The sequence below is a fragment of the Panthera pardus genome, unplaced genomic scaffold, assembly GCF_024362965.1.
Source record: "Panthera pardus isolate Hobbes unplaced genomic scaffold, ASM2436296v1 HiC_scaffold_26, whole genome shotgun sequence".
Classification (NCBI taxonomy): Eukaryota; Metazoa; Chordata; class Mammalia; order Carnivora; family Felidae; genus Panthera; species Panthera pardus.
The window spans coordinates 39,927,142-39,942,207 of NW_026526832.1; the positions used below are offsets into that span (position 1 = coordinate 39,927,142).

Sequence of the window (15,066 nt, forward strand, 5' to 3'; positions counted from 1 at the left end):
AGATATGGAATGATGTCTCCATCCAACAAAGAGGACACCATGCAGGGGGCAGGAGAGGACAACCGGGGGCGGCGGATGGGCCCCGAGCCGGCTGGGGGGAGCACTCCATGCACCGACCGACAACATGTGTGTTGTCAAAGGCGGAGCCTCCTTAACTGGAGGGTCTGCACATGACCCTCAGCGCACACCTGGGCAGGGGAGCTAGCACGCACACAGTGACCAGTCACCGAGGGACACGGTGAGCCTCAGGCTCGTCTGTCAGCAGTGTCCACAGTCGTGACAGCCAAATAATGAGGGACAATCTCACGTGATGCCCAGTATAGCTACCCTGGGGGCGGAGAGCGTGTGAGCCGCCGTGGCCCAGGTGCATCCTGGTGCCGTCCTTGCTTCCTGGCGGGGAGTTAACAGCTTTTCCTGGGAAGTGGCGCTCAAGGACAGACCCACTCATTTTTTTAGGGATCTAGAGGCGGACAGCGGAAGGGAAGGTGACAAACAGTGAACATCTTTCCGTCTAGGGAGCTGGGATAGAAGGGGCGGTATTTGGGGTGCCTTGTTTTCATAACGAGCCCTAGACAGTGGCCGCCCGACCCCTACACCAGGTGCGCTGAGAACGACTTTGATGAGAACAATATCGAACCCTGTCAACTCGATGCCCCCTTTTGGCGTGATGGCTGGGAACTGCAGCCTGAGCGACCACGCACGCTCCGGCATTGGCTGGGCGCGCTGGCAGGTTCTGGAATCCGTACACGAGCACGCCCCAGAACCCAGAGGCCCCGGTCCGTGGCGGGGAGCAGGCAGAGGGCGCGGGTGGGACTGTCCCTTGCGGTTTTACGTCCCTTGTCCCCTGCCCTCTGCTACAGGTACTTTTGCCAGGAGACAAATGTTCATTCCTCGATAACAGCCTGTTTCTCTGTGGTTGACGAATTCCCCGGGGTTTTCAAGGCTAGAGCAGAGGGCCCATGTCAACAAAGGCGCTAAACACAGCTGTTCAATGTCTATATTTAAAACCAGTAAGGGGCGCCTGGGCGGCTCAGTCGGTTGAGCGTCCGACTTCAGCTCAGGTCACGATCTCGAGGTCCATGAGTTCGAGCCCCGCGTCGGGCTCTGGGCTGACGGCTCAGAGCCTGGAGCCTGCTTCCGATTCTGTGTCTCCCTCTCTCTCTGCCCCTCCCCCATTCATGCTCTGTCTCTCTCTGTCTCAAAAATAAATAAAAACGTTAAAAAGAAAAAAAAAATAAAACCAGTAAAATAAATATATGTTTTGTTACCAACAGAACCATTCTGAGTGGCTCCAAATGGGATTCCAGCTTAGGGGTGGTTACCAGAGGTCGCCAGAGGTCATCAGAGGTCACACACACGCTCAGGGCCATCACTCATGGTTCCTCCTGCAGCCAGGAGGCTCCCAGGGCCAGTGTGTGGTGCTGAATGTTCTTTAATGCTGAGCCATATGCCATTTAAGCCGTATATTCATAACGAGCCCTTAGCAAAAGCAAGAAGCATAGGGAAAACTGACAGTAAAATACAAGTTAAAATTAGCGAGCAGCAAATTTGCCTCCAAAGTACCCGTACCAACTCTGTGAGTTACATTCATGTGATAGGACTCCTTGTATTTGCCGATCAGTATTTATGATTTTTTTTAAATATTAAAAAGAAAAACAATATGGACTGGAAATTATATACAAAGTAGCCTTAAAAATTTTTGTTTAATGTTTATTTATTTCTGAGACAGAGAGAGACAGAGCATGGGGGGGGAGGGTCAGAGAGAGAGGGGAACACAGAATCCGAAGCAGGCTCCAGGCTCCGAGCTGCCGGCACAGAGTCCGACGCGGGGCTCCAACTCACGAACCGCGAGAGCATGACCTGAGCCGAAGTCAGACGCTCAACTGACTGGGCCACCCAGGTGCCCCCAAAGTAGCTTCTTAATGTACTGAGAATAAAGATGAACCTGGATATTACATATTATGTATGGAGAGGTGCTTCCAAATGTCAGCCTTCTATCTTCTCGTTTGGAAACAAGCTTTTATAAGGGCAGAACAGGAGGGTGCTTGGCCCCCTCCCTAACTTATGGCTAAATAAATAAATAAACAAACAAGCAGGGGCACCTAAGTGGCTCAGGTCATGATCTCACAGTGTGTGAGTTCGAGCCCTGAGAGCCCCGCATCAGGCTCTGTGCTGACAGCTCCTCAGCTGACAGCCCCTCCCTTCTCATGCTCTGTCTCTCTCTGTCTCTCTCTGTCTCTCAAAAATAAACATTAAAAAAAATTAAAAGAAGTAAATAAATAACCAAAACAAAAAAGGAAGAAAGAAAAATAAACAAGTCTGGTCTTCTTTAGCTCAAAGCACAAACTTTTCAAACAGAAGCTCATATGATTCTATTTCTCATGACAAGTTATATTATTAGATTTCAATCCATCTCTTAATTTATAGTATTATAATATAATAATTATATTATATAATAACTAGATAATTGTATGTAAATATGTATAAGTAAATATGGAATGCAATTATCATATGATACGTAATACAGTAATAATATAAAACACATATACAACACATAATTATATAAATATATACTATATTATACTATAATCATCTGAAAACCAAACATTCAATAATCATTCTTGAATTGGGAGACAATGCTTTTTATTTAATACACCACTAATTTTTTTTTTTAATTTTTTTAAATGTTTATTTTTGAGAGACAGAGAGACAGAGTGCAAGCAGGGGAGGAGCAGAGAGAGAGGGAGACACAGAATCCGAAGCAGGCTCCAGGCTCTGAGCTGTCAGCACAGAGCCTGACGCGGGGCTTGAACTCACAAACCGTGAGATCATGACCTGAGCTGAAGTTGGATGCTTAACTGACTGAGCCACCCAGGCGCCCCGATACATCACTGATGTAAAGTACATTAACAGTAGATACGCTTGTTAAATGGGGAAGGTCAAATTGTTTTTTCCTTATATTGTGAATGTCAGTAACAGAGTTTAGAAATAATAAAGTTATAAAGAATTTTGTAACACAACCATTACTAACGTCCTGATGTAAAACTCAATTTTACTTAAAATCACTTATTTACCATATTTCGGTTAAAATGAGGAAGTGATCTGACTATCCGAGAAGGGGAGGCCATCAGCCGAAGCCCAGCCTAGGAGTTGTTCCCCGAAAGCACACCCTTCCTCACCCCTGTGCGTGGCACCACCTGACGGTCCCGCAGCGGTGGGCAAGCACCTGTTAGGCTAGTGCGTCTTTGCTGAGCCGTTCACTGTAGCAAACCTGCTCAGCACGTGTTCTGCGTCTTCCCAGTCCAGTTCAGTCCAGTTCAGTCCAGATCAGTCCAGCTCAGTCCAGTGCAGGGCACAGAGCCTGACAGACCGTGGTCCCAGCCCTCAGAGGCGCACAGTGGGCTCAGGATGCTAGGCAGAAAGTCCACAATACAGCTCATGAGATGGCCTACAGCCTCCAAAACTTTCTGGAAAGTTCTTTCTGGATAATTCACCACATCTCCAGTGAGAATCATGAACTTCTCAATATCCACCTGAAGAACAATGCTACTTTCTGTGCCCTCTGGATATTTTCTTTTTCTTGTTTTTCTTTTTTTTTTTTTAACAACAATATTTCTGAAAGGTAAAGAGCCTAAGAAGAGAAAATTATTAAGAATTCCAAGAAAGGGACTTTTCAGGAGAAGTGTCACGAACCCACTAAGTGCCCCGATGAGCAGCAGACAAGGTTTCTTTCTTTTTCGGTGTGAGGCATCTGGTGGAGGACATATGTGACATCCACAGTGTGGACTCGGCACCCTGAGCAGGAATTAAGTGCCTCCAGCACTGGGCAGTGAGCTGGTGGCTCTAGAAGGCTCTACCCATTTACACTGACTGGAAAACAAGACCGTTCAGGTGACTTACTGTGGGTGCCCGTGATGTGGATGTTCTTTGTTGCACGGGGCAAGATATAGGATGCTTTTGTAAAGAGTCCCCTGGGAACAACAGGGCAATTATTTAGAAGGCCATTTCATGCCCTTTTGGTATTTGGTGCTGACTCACTGTAAGAAGCCGGGGCTCTGAGTGTGGCCGGTTTCCTACCGACTAAGCCAGGGGGGCCTGTGCTCCGGAGCAGCGGGGAGGCCCCAGAGTTCAGGGACAGCGCGGATCTTCGGCGGACAGCCGGATGGCTGTGCTGCTAAGATTAGGTGAATTCCTGCCACACTTAGACACCAGGTGAGGGGCAACCGTTCATGAGTTTATATGACTTGTGACTAAGCTTATTTTGGTTTCAATTCATATTTCACTCAAGGTTGTCATTTCTATAGTTTTGTTATTTCTGTACGAATTAGTGCTTCCTTCTCTTCATCTGTGGTCACCTTAAATGTCAGGAGAGCACTGGAGAGCCACCTACCACAGTGAAAACACACTCAGGCTTTGTGCGCACGATCTCTGAGCTCCATTGAAACAGCAGACCAACACCTGACCTGCCTTCTCCACAGGAGCTTATGAACATCCCACGATGATAATGCGCTCGAAGGCATTTTACAGAATAGAAATATGATATTATTTACTACTGTTATTTCAAAGTGTTAGAAAAAGAACTTATTTAAAATAATTTTTACCTAGTTTTCGTTTTGTTTTGTTTTTTTTTTTAATTCACTCTACATATGTTGGGTACCAGGCACTGTTCTAGACTCTGGGGACACAGAAATAAACTGGACAGCAAAGTCTCCACCATATGGAGTGTAGTTTTCAGTGGAAGAAGACAGAAAATAAATGTGTAAAGAAAGAAACATATGATCCATGAAGGAAAACTACTTAATTGGACGTCATCAACATTGACATTTTTGCTCTACAACGTTCCCTGTTAGGACAATGAAATGACAAGCAACAGGTTGGGAAGATATTTGAAAACCACATGTTCAACACAGGACTAGTATCCAGAATATTCAGCGAACTCTCAGAAATCCAACATTTAAAAAAATCCAGTTAGAAAATGGGCAAAAGACACAGACACTCAGACATTTCACCAAGAAGATACAGACATGGCAGTTACGCACATGAAAAGATGCTCAGCATCATAAGCCACCAGGCAAATGCAGAGGAGAACCACAGTGAGACCACCACACGCCCATCAGAACGGCGGGAAAAAAGGCGGGACAACAGCAAATTCAATGAGGGGGCCGAGAAGCTGGATCCTCACCCGTGGATTGTGGGAAGGTAAAATGGTGGAGTCACCATGGAAAACAGTTGGGCAGTGTCTTTAAAAAGTAAAACTAAACACGCTGTTACCATACGGCCCAGCAGTTATACTCTGGGGCATTAATCCCAAGGAAATGGAAATTTGTATTCATGCAAAAATCTGTACACGAGCATTTACGGCAGCTTTATTCACAGTAGCCCAAGACCGCGAACAACGCTGATGTCCTTCAGCAGGTGAACACTGGTTTGTCCACATCGTGGAGCCCCCTCAGCAATAAGGGGGAACCAGCTATTGGTACAGAAACACCCTGGCTGAGTCTCCAGACACTGAGGCCGAGGGAAAAAAGCCAGTCTCTAAAGACCACAGACATCCTTGAGATGACAGCAGGACAGAGCTGGAGGACGGACGTGTGGCTGCAGGTCGAAGTGGGTGTAGTCACAAAGGACGGCCAGGAGACCCTTAGGGGAGGGACGTCCTGTCTTGGCTGCAGGGGGGGGCACATGCTCACACACAGGGAGGGGACACAGTGACACGGATGATGCACGTGCACACACACACCGGTGGGCACGAGTACACCTGGGCCGTCCAGCTGAGATCAGTGGAATGAATCAACGTCCCGCTGGTGGTAACGTCTTACGGTTCCGCAGGATGAGGACAGGGGTAACGAGTACAGGGCATGGCTACATCATCTGTTCAGCTGCACACGAGTCTGCAAATGTTCCCAAACACGTGAAACAAAGAAAAGCGTGGGGCGCCTGGGTGGCTCAGTCGGTTGAGCGTCCGACTTCGGCTCAGGTCATGATCTCACGGTCCGTGGGTTTGAGCCCTGCGTCAGGCTCCTTGCTGACGGCCCAGAGCCTGGAACCTGCTTCCGATTCTGTGTCTCCCTCTCTCTCTGCCCCTCCCCTGCTTGTGCTCTCTCTCTCTCTCTCAAAAAATAAAATAAAATAAAATAAACAAGTATTAAAAATTTTTTTAAACAAAGAAAATGTACAGTATAATTTCACATAGTGACAAATGCCATAAAGAAAGCCCCACAGGCTCTCATCCGAGGGACAGTGGGTGAGAGGACATTGCCAGCAGAGCTTTGCTTGAGGGCGAAGTGTGGCCGGGAGTCTGAGGCCACCCCTACCTGGCCAGTGTCATTGGTGTCTCCAGCCAAGTTCTCTGCTAAACACCCCACTTAAGAGCTCATCCTGGGGATCCCGTCATAAACTATCACAAGCAGCAGGTGTGATGCAAAACCGTGAGCGGCAGGAGCCATAGGTGCCTAACCCCCCTACTGTCGCTGAACCATTGGGAAAAGGTGATGCCTTATAAGGTCGCGTCCCTGAGGGAGTCGCTCATCAGTGGGTCCTCTGGGAATTCTCACGTAGCGAAAGGTGTGTCGCTCGAAGAACAGTCATGTCACTTCATTTCATTCTTTTTTAACTTCTGTTTTTAAGAAGAAATTTCTGGGGCGCCTGGGTGGCGCAGTCGGTTAAGCGTCCGACTTCAGCCAGGTCACGATCTCGCGGTCCGTGAGTTCGAGCCCCGCATCAGGCTCTGGGCTGATGGCTCGGAGCCTGGAGCCTGTTTCCGATTCTGTGTCTCCCTCTCTCTCTGCCCCTCCCCCGTTCATGCTCTGTCTCTCTCTGTCCCAAAAATAAATAAAAAAATGTTGAAAAAAAAAATTTAAAAAAAAAAAGAAGAAATTTCTGTTTTACGTCCCAGCTGTCTTCAATCAGAATGTTTATATTCATTTAGTAAGAGGCTTCAAGTTCCCTTCGAGGGCATTTAACCTATAAGCCATTCGCCAGTGACTTTTTAATCCACATCTCGTAACGGCCCAGATGAAAACACTGACAGCCCGGCCTCCCTTTCTTCTGGAAGGAGCGGGTGTCTCTGCCTTGTGCAGCCCCAGCCCCTTCGGGGCTCAGGGCCCAGGACAGGAGCCAGTGGCCCCGTCCGGCGAGGCGGGGAGGACAGATACAGTGACACTTGATGGAGAAAAGGTTGAGTGCCGAGTGGAGCTGTGTGGGAGGGGACAAAGCGGGGGTTCACTGCCCTGGGTTGTGAACGTGTTCCTGGAGAATGCAGCACATGCCACGAGAAACCTGTCATCTTGTCCACAAAACCCCATTTTGTAGACGCTCATCACTTTCATGACAAACCTCCCCCAACCATTCCCGGACTCCTGTGTGGTCAGAGTCCTCCAGCCACGGCACTGTCCAGGTCTTTCTCCCGTGACCTTCTGTGAACCACAAGCGTTCCCCCAGAACGACGGTACATGCTTAAAGTGATACAGGTGAATTTCTGGCGTTCCCAGAAGAGTGGGATATTGTGAAAATCAATTTAATAATGTTTTATTACAATGTGATTTTTTTACATTTTTTAAATTTATTTTTGAGAGAGAGACAGAGCACAAGTGGGGGAGGGGCAGAGAGTGAGGGAGGCACAGAATCCGAAGCAGGCTCCAGGCTCCCAGCTCTCAGCACAGAGCCCAACGCGGGGCTCGAACCCACGGACCGGGAGGTCATGACCTGAGCCGAAGTCGGACACCCAACCGACTGAGCCACCCAGACACCCCTGAAAATGTGATTTTTAAACAAAGTGCCAGCAATACAGTGGATGGAGTGGCTTTGATCCTAAAAGTGCTTTCCTATTCACACATTTTCAACCGCCTAATTGTTTTGCTTTATGTTGGTTCATTTATAAGATGTATTTAAATTTGTCTATTTGACATTCCTCATTTGGTGAGAAAAAACATCATTTTCATAAAACCACTGTACTGAATACTGCCCAACTCACTCTTAGCCAGTTTAGTGAGTAGCATCTCAGAACATATTCAGAATAACTGTGCCCGCTACATAAATACTGATCATAGAAGGTTGTACATAAGGCCCGTTGTAAACACTATATTTGGGTGTAACTTTATAGCCATAGCAAATAAAAAATTTAAATTATCACTTAAGATTGTATTTTGTTTTTTTAGTTAGCAGAAAGCATGCTCTTGTAAAATCTCCTCTATGGAGAGAACTGCAGGTTTTGTGTGTGTCTTTTGAATGGAGAAGGACAAACATAAGAACCCACGTGACGGGCGCCTGATGAAATGAGCTGTGTGCACGTGGGCAGAAACATTACGTTCGCTTCTGCAATTAGCCCTAAATCGTTCACACTGTCTTAATACTTTCCAGACACAGTCGCAAAACAACTCTCACACTCAGTTTTATAAGAATTTGTTGGGGCACCTGGGTGGTTCAGTCGGTTAAGCATCCGACTTCAGCTCAGGTCACGATCTCAGGGTTCGTGGGTTCGAACCCATGTGTCAGGCTCTGTGCTGACAGCTCGGAGCCTGGAGTCTGTTTCGGATTCTGTGTCTCCTTCTCTGTGCCCCTCCCCTGCTCATGCTCTGTGTCTCTCTCCCGCTCTCAAAGATAAATAAACATTAAAAAGAAAAAGAATTTGTTTACAGTTTTGTGTAATTTGCACATCACAAACACTAATTTAGTTTTCTAAAGGAACTTTTCTATTATGAATCATTCATCAAGAGCTAATCGCTTGTGGGGTGCCTGGTTGGCTCAGTCATTTAAGTGTCTGATTCTTGATTTCAGCTCAGGTCATGATCTCACGGTCATGAGACTGAGCTCGCGTCAGGCTCTGCACTGAGTGTGGAGTCTGCTTAAGATTCTCTCTCTCTCTCTCTCTCTCTCTCGCTCGCTCTTGCTCTCGCTCTCACTCTCATTCTCTCTGCCCCTCCCCCATTCACATTTTTCTCTCCCTCTCTCAAAAAATAAAGTAAAATAAAATGGATTACTCGCTCGTGATAGTAGGTGGTCCCATCCGCTGTCGCCACTCGCGACAAATCCTGTGTCTGTGCACTTGGCCTGGTTACTCTCATCCCTTTCCCTTTAAGTGCGTTATAAACAAGCAAACCTCCCTGATAATTATATCCCTCGTGTAGGATTTTTCTTTCATTATGTATGTCAACCTCATTTCTCTGCCTTTTATTCTCCTCTAGAGTGACTGCATCTGGAAGAAGGAAAAAATGTAGTTATCGAATCCAATCAACTGTTTGTGTCTCTGAAATTATCAACCACATCGGGTCAAGAAAGGTTCTGGTCGGTGCCACAGACGTATGGCTGTCCAAGAAGCCACATAAAGGTACCGGTTCTATGTTATACTTTACGATCTACATGGAGCAAAATGTTTTATATATTTATCTTAAACTGTCTTACTTTGAAAAAGCATAAAGATAGGCTTGTAAATGGAGGGGTTTTTTTATTTACTAAAGACCATAATGTCCATTAACTTTAATAAGCAAGCTCCATTTAAAGTCAAAATTTATCATCTATTACTAAACATAGACTCAGAGGGTCTCCTATTATTCGACTACAACATTAACCCCCAAATAATTTCATAGCCACATTGACGGGCCTGGTCACTCTTTGGCAGTTGTACAGAGATTCCTTGGTGTAAAGCTTTTTTTGAAATCAGATCTGTATTTCCAGTATCAGTTCTATTCGGGGGACATTTTATCTTTAAGTAAAATAAACATGCCTTTAATTAGGGCCTAATCTGCATTGCCCAAGGCCTTTTTACAGGTTGCTGTCAATTGCTGTTGACAAACCTCTCCTCGGTGCCACTGTGGACATTGAGAGCCATGTTCCTGACAAAATTTCAGGTTGTGGCTGAGTTTGCTTTTCAAGAATTTTTTTAAATTGTGGTAAAATGCATATAACATAAATTTACCATTTCCTCTGTTTTTAAGTGTGCAGGTCAGTGGCATTAAATACATTTACAAAGCTGTGCAGCCATCAGCACACGTGTGCACAGAACTTTTTCATATCCCAAGCTGAAACCCCGTGTCCGTTAAGCCCTTGCTCCCCAACCTCTCCCCCCAGCCCCTGGCACCCACCATCCACTTTCTGTCTGTGTGAATTTGACTTTTGGAGGGACCTCATACAAGTGGAATTACACAGGATTTGTCTTTTTGTGTCTGGCTTGTTTCACTGAGCACAATGTCTTCAAGCTTCAAGCTCCCTGTGGTAGCAGGTGTCAGAATCTTCTTCCTTTTTAGGGCTGAATCATATTCCATCATACGGACGGACCACAATTTGTTCACCTGTTCGTCCATAGGTGGATACGCAGGTTGTTTCCATCTTTAGGCCATTGTGAATAATGCTGCTGAGAACACGCGTGTGCAAATATCTGAGTCCCTCTGCTCTCAGTTTTTCTGGGTCAATACCCATAAGCGGAGTTGCTGGATAATATGGTAGCTCGATTTTAATTTTTTAAGAAGCCACCCTATTGGTTTCCACAGTGGCTGCGCCATTTTACGCTCCCACCAACAAACCGCAGGGCTCCCATTTCGCCACATCCTTGCCAACACTTGTTGTTTTCTGTTTTCTGGGTTCTTTGTCTATTTGTTTAAGAAGAGCTATCGTCACGGGTGTGAAGTGGTACTTCAGTGTGGTTTACATTTGCATTTCGCTAATGACCTTTTCCTGTGCTCGGCGGCCATTTGTGTGTCCCTTTTGTGTCATTTCTAAGAAATCATTGCAGACTCCAATATCATAAAGGCTTTCCCTTGCATTTTCTTCTAAGGACTGAGGAGTTTTGACTCTTCTGTTTAGGCTCGGATTCCATTTTGAGTCAATTTTTGTTGTGCTATGAGTTGGGGATCCAACTTCACTCTTTCGCATGTGGATAGCCTGTTTTCCTGGCACCATTTGTTGAAAAGACTGTCCTCTCCTCACTGAATGATCTTGGCTCCCTTGTCAAACCATTTGACCACATATGGGGGGAGTTTTTCTGGCTCTCTTTCCTATTCTATTTCTATGTGTCTATATTTTTTTACAAGCACCTGATTTGGTTACTGTAGTTTTGTAGTACGTTTTGAAATCAAAAAGTATGAAACCTTGAATTTGTTCTTCGTTTTCAAGATTGTTTGGCTATTTGGGAGTCCCTTTAGATGCCATACGAATTTTAGGATGGACCTATTTCTGCAAAAAATGATATTGGGATTTTGACAGGGATTCCATTGAGTCTGTAGATCACATGGCTAAGTATCTTAATCAGAAAGAAGTGGGGGTTTTCATCCTTTTTAGTAGTAGATTTCCATATCCCATTTCTGCATGTACCATTATCTTTAAAAATTCTTTTTTCCACTTTGAAAAAAATTCAGATTTTATTACTAGTTTTTTTGGAGGCCGGTCAGGTGAACCACGAGGATTTACAAAGAACATTAAATACAACATTTAATAAAAAATCTTTGCGGAGGACGAAGATACGGTTCTGTTTAATTTATTAAAACTCCACATTTCACAGGTTTTTTCCCCTTAGCAGTTGCTTTGTAGTGGAAAGCCACTAATGTCATGGAATGTTCCACACAATCTGCCATCGAAGGCAAGCTTGTCCGGCATTCAAGAGTTCTTTGTTCATAATAAGACCATAAGAGATACAGAAACTCAGATATCATGAGGCATCATCCAAGATGACAGTCACTATTAACGATGGGAGAAGCACTGGGTTCTTCGGTGTCATTTTCACACCACCACACCCCACCCCGGGGTGGAAGCCTGTAAACGATGAGCCTGAGCCGTATGCTGAACACCAGCCCTGGGCAAGCCCTGAATTCCTCCCAAAGTCCCCAAGCCTAAGTGATTATTCTTCCCATTTTAAAGGCCAGTAAAGGGAAGATTAGTGAACTTAAGTATCCATCCTAGGATGACATCATTAAGTGGCCAAGAGGGTACCTGGTCTACAAGGGGAGAGAAGGGAGTTTTGTTAAGAAATCCAGATTTAACATGAATCACTAATTCCAAGTAGCCTTTACACTTCAATGTTTAATCCAAGCCTATTTCCAAGCTGAATAAAAAGATTGCCAAGTTAGCATTAGAATAGGATAAGACAAAAAATTACTCCAAGAAAAGGCTTTGTTTCCAACCACGCTTCCCTGTCACAGGTACCAAGGAAGGAACAAGTGTGTGTTAATCCATGTTTTCATCAGTTCCTCATTTCTAACACTGTTGAGTACCCAGTTTGTGCTGGGAATCCCTCTGCTCTCTGGAGGTACAAAAATGAGGGAGGCATGGTCATAGTCCTCAAAGAGTTCAGAAATGGAACCAACATAAGGCGTGGTGAGACCTGTGAGACCAGACCACACAGTGCTTCCTCAACCACGCATGCACCTGGCTTCCTTCTGCCCTCCAGAGCACCCACCTGCCCTGAACCCTGTGTGGCACTCGGTCACCTCCTGTCGAGTTGACAAGGTCGAGGTGAGGTGATTTACGAGGTCTGGAAGAGATTTTAATTCTGACCAGAGAGCCCAAGGATGTCTTTCTAGAGGAGGTGACCCCAGACCTGGGTCTTCAAAGGTTAGCTCAATAAATGTGCAAATACAGGAGTGGCTTTGCTACATGGTGGAAAAATACAAAACCCAGAGGTGGGATCAAGGCACAGATATGGGTACGGGTCACTTCGTATGCCCAGCAACATATTAGGACAAAGGGGCTTGCTTCTTCACTCCTGGTGACTTGGGTTTGGTGTTCGTAAAACAAGTCTGCGTGCTGTACGATTTGTGTGGTCCACAAGAGGGGCGATGTGATGTGGTGTATCTCCCTTCCCGTTCAGAGGGAGGATATAGAGTGGTCCACTCTAAGGATATGCCTTCTTGCTCTCAACCCTAGAGACTGACCACTGCTATCTGTCATCTGCCCACCACTCTTCCCACCTCTAGCACCCAACATTATTGTACTCAACTGAGCAGATTCTAGTTTAACGAGCAGCTGTACAGCTCTTTGAATTATAGGTTCTCAGGATTATTCTTTTGTTGATCCTACTCTTTGTCAGAAAAACTCAGGTGGAAGGACCCTGGGACCAACCGCCCTTGCTAAGCAGAGGCTATCCTTCCTTACCTGTGATTCCGCCACTGCCCCTCCATGCGCCATATCTCCTGTCCCGGCAGCTAGCTTCCTTTAGCATCCCCAATGAAGGACTTTGGGGCTTGCTCCTATGGGAAAAATGAGAGTGCCACAGAACAAGATTTAGATTTAGGGCAATTTTTTTGTCCTACTGTGTCCCAATTAGCCACTGTGATTGCTGAGCCATGAACACCTGTGGCGTCTCTGCAGCTGGCACTCTAGGAAATCCAATTTCCTCTGAACTAGACCCAAAGAGAAAATCACACCCTGCATCCAATTTCCATGCTAAAGACTTTACTTAAAATAAAATCAATATCTGTTTCCCAAAAAACGTCGTGAATTGTGTTCTGAATGGCGACTATTTTAAAGAAAAGTGTATTGTGTATCCAGAAGGAAGAATCTGCTGAAATAGTTCAAACTTTATAAATCTGTGTTCTTTGACCCATTGAAACGAATTTACTTAAAACAACTGACAAATGCCATTAGGCTTCATCCTAGTACTGCCAATAACCATTTGTATGCCTGTGGGCAGATCACATCAAATCTTTCTTTTTCTGTGAAATAAGGATAAAGGGTTAAATCAAATGAGTTGGATTACATGAAAGTAATGTAAACTACAAGTGATGATAACTGTAGCTAAATATATATTAAGTCTCCAGTATGTACCGAGTGCTACTCAATGTGGGCCATTTTAGTCCTCAAAGGACCCTACAGAGTTGTTACCGTTCTTATCCATATTCTTGCCCATGATTTATATCAGAAGAAACTACTGTGCAGAGACGTTAAATAACTTCTGCAGTTAGTAAGTGGCACAGATGGAATTCAGACCTGGGTAGGTATTTAACTTCCCCACCAACATTCTTTACTGGGGCCTGTCTCTGTCCTGTCTCCAAAGCCTAGGCAGATAGACACACTGCCATTCTGGTATCTATCCCACATCCAGGCACGATGTGTTATGTGTATACACATCGCACCCTGTGTGTGTGCATACACGCCAAGAATTTGCAAAACTGCCGTGTGTTGCTACTCGATCACCTTGTTGTGCCTCACGGTAGGGCGTTGCTAATATGACTTCAGTTCACCGCTGTCAGACATGCTTCCCCAGAAAACAACCACATAACCTGAGTCATGCTTCGTCAAGGATCAGCTCTAACTCATGACATGGTGCCTTCCAACTGTTTTCACGACAATTCACGCACATTGCTTAAATAATTCTCGTGACTTTCGTTACTCCCCATTTTAACAATATTTGTTAAATGTGATGCTACGAGATCTTGTGGATAGTAAAAACTAAACGAAAGTGCTTGAGCTTTGGTTTTTCTGGAATTTAGCTCAGGAACGAGTAGAAATACGCATTTTTCATCATTGGTATCAAAGCCGTGGACCACCACTCTCTTGGAAAGTAGGATACAAACTGCTAACACCTGCTTTCCTTCCCCCGCAGTGTGACAGAAACTGCAAATCATGAGGTTTCTTTCTTCCCAACAGAGAACAATCACCTTCAGTCAGTGGGCGTTTTGATTGAAGCAAGGTTGGGAAGTAGGCAAGGTCATGTGGGACCGTAGATCACTGAGGGACTCAGATCTAGGGGCAGGCATCTATCACAAAGGGCTTCAGTCAGCCCGGGTCCACCTGGCAAGCGGGGGGAGCGATCACCAGAGAGGAGCTCTCTTTGCGCTGGAGGGCCCAGGCCGTGAGGGGAGGTCAGCCGCGGGGCCACCTTCCATGAACTCCTTGTTCACTGTGTGTGACGAGATTGGGGAGTCCCAGCAATGCCTTAACGCCCCACAGGTCCATGGACACCTTGGGACGACTTGGGTTTTCCGCACACGAGCATCAGAGATGGAGAACGCTTTCCTGCTTTCTACCCTGGGAGTGAACTAGGTGCCTTCCAAGCCCAGAGATGCCGGGAGAGAGCACAGCGTTCACATCAGCGACGCCGCTGGGGCTGTTGCAGGTCCTGACCTCTCAAACCATTCT

General features: G+C 45.8%; 1 protein-coding gene across 15 annotated transcripts in view; it reads left to right on the forward strand.

Moving 5' to 3' along the window:
• MYT1L (myelin transcription factor 1 like) overlaps nucleotides 1–15,066 on the forward strand; it is a 427,147-nt gene that overhangs the window by 224,508 nt on the left and 187,573 nt on the right. For all 15 annotated transcript variants that reach the window (XR_008418137.1, XM_053891207.1, XM_019435814.2 and 12 more), the window contains exon 4: nucleotides 9,183–9,325. The gene's annotated coding sequence lies outside the window, so the exon portion shown is untranslated. The remainder of the gene's footprint in view (nucleotides 1–9,182; nucleotides 9,326–15,066) is intronic.